We start from the raw sequence: 2438 nt of genomic DNA, 5'->3' as shown, positions 1-2438 counted from the left end.
TTTCAGACCTATCAATGATGTATGTATATAGTAAGTGTAACTTACCTACAATTTAATCACACTTGAAATAATATGATTACCATACATGTGACTAAATCTTATTCATGAAACATATATAATATATATATCAATACTCAGGTTCGATGATTACCTAACCAAACACATAAATCGAATATATCCTTTTATTATTAAATCAAGACCATTTCACTTATACCAATGTCATAGTCGTGGCAAGTAAACATGCTATGCAAAGAAAATTACACAATGTCATTGCAACACCCATTTTTCAAACATACAACAATTAACACATATAATATATTTATCATGCCATGCAACATTATAACTAAAACACATTAGACCACAACCGAAACATAACTAAAATTAAACCTAAGGATTTAGCCATTTTGGCATGGCTTTTAAATACACACATTCATAAAATAAATCCAACATTTTAAAATATAAGTCAGCCTATACATGCCATAATTTAAGTTTGACTTATAAAGGTACCAAAATAGTTGATAGTGTAATGAGCTTGGCTGACAGTCCCCGAGCTTGCAGCTTGACTTCTAAATCTATAAAACAGAAACAACATACACAGTAAGCTATGATAGCTTAGTAACCTATAATCAAATAAGCATATCAGTAATATAATCAACCATTTTAACTAGACGAATTTCATTAACACTACTATACTGGACCTCAAACCCATAATATGTATAATTAACACATTTTCACAGACATTTATATACCTAAGTCGAATACACACATAATCATTTAACATATCATATCAAACTTTCAAACTCAATAGACTTAGTGAACCATTCAACTGTTTATTTTTATATATAAACCTAAGATTCATTAAATAACATCACATGTATACCTGTTTCTTATATGGCCGAATATATCATCTCATATTATTCGTTCATAAGCCAAATACATATATCAAATGCACAAATTCTTCATTAACATTACACATGATTTATAATAAAAATTCATAGTATTTTCATACCTTAGCTCAAGTAGATATCAAGTTGTTTCATACATGGCCATTTAACTCGCAATACACATCCGTACACAATTTACCTTTGCCTGATGTACCATTCGGAATCAGATAGGACACTCAAATTATCACATATATCGTACAATGCCAACGTCCTAGATGTGGTCATACATGTAGCTACATATCGATGCCACTGTCCTAGATAGGGTCTTACTCGTAAACACATATCAGAATCACATTTCGATGCCATGGACTTACTAGCACACATATATCAGAATCCTATGTCATGACATATGTATCCTAACTATTCCTAAGGTTCATACGAGACTTCTGAATGTCGCAACTTGATCGAAATGAGTTCAGAAACAAAGAAATCAACCCAATCCATATTCAACTATATCAAATATAAATTTCAACATTTCATAACAGCATGCATATTTAATATTCAACTACAATTAAACACGTCTATTTGCTTATAAACTTACCTCGGACGTCGTAAAACAGGACGGGGCTGTTAATCGACAACTTTCGTTTTTCCTGGTCCAAATCTGATTTCTTTAGTTCTTGATCTAAACACATTCAAATAAGCTCATTCAAGCATATTTTCATTCAATTTAGTCCAAAAACACATATATGGGTAAATTACTATTTTACCCCTGACATTTACAATTTTTACAATTTAGTCCCTATTGCATAAAACACAAAATATGCAAAATTTCAGGGTACCCATGTTTGGCCGAATATTCCTAGTGTTCATACAAGCCCAAATATTTCATTTATTTCACATTTTAGTCCCTCAAATTTTAGTTTTTTGCAATTAAGTCCTAATTACTCAAAATCATTAAAAACTCCAATACAAAATATGTTAATCTAAAACATATCTTTCATTTATCATCATCAAACAAAAAAAACCACAAGTTATCAACAATGGCACAACTCAAAATATTCATCAAAATCAAAAATTCAAGCATGGGTTTTGTAGTACTTGAGGCAACGATCTCAAAAACATAGAAATTATCAAAAACTAACAAAGAACGAACCTTGATTTTTACTTGGAAGATGGCCGAACCTAGTCTTGTGTTCTTTCTTTTTCTTTTTGTTTAAATTCGGTGCAAGAAAGAATGAAAAACATAGTTTATTTATGATATTATATTATATATATGCTTTAATAATTAACTTACTTTTATAACCTAAATAATTTAATATTAAAAACTACATATTATAAGTCTTTAACCGTCCCACTAATATCTTTATAAGTTATTTACAACATAAATCCCTCATCCTTAAAAGCCACTAACAATTCAGCCCTTTATAAATTAAACTACCAAATTTTCAATTACACGATTTAAGTCCTTTTATTTAATCGAACACCTAAATGACGAAATTAATTCATGAAAATTTCACAGATATAAATTCACACAAAATAAACACAGAAATA

The 2438-nt window shown here is 29.5% G+C and overlaps 1 long non-coding RNA gene across 1 annotated transcript; it reads right to left on the bottom strand.

The window, feature by feature from the left end:
* Positions 1-282: 282 nt before the first annotated feature.
* Positions 283-2130, bottom strand: LOC128286492 (uncharacterized). Its single transcript, XR_008277074.1, has 3 exons — positions 2041-2130; positions 1486-1569; positions 283-572 (listed from the first exon to the last, which is right to left on the bottom strand). It is a non-coding gene; the product is annotated as an uncharacterized LOC128286492 (long non-coding RNA).
* Between the last annotated feature and the right edge of the window lie 308 nt (positions 2131-2438).

The sequence above is a fragment of the Gossypium arboreum genome, chromosome 13 (assembly GCF_025698485.1).
Source record: "Gossypium arboreum isolate Shixiya-1 chromosome 13, ASM2569848v2, whole genome shotgun sequence".
NCBI lineage: Eukaryota > Viridiplantae > Streptophyta > Magnoliopsida > Malvales > Malvaceae > Gossypium > Gossypium arboreum.
This window is presented reverse-complemented; position numbering and strand designations above follow the sequence as displayed.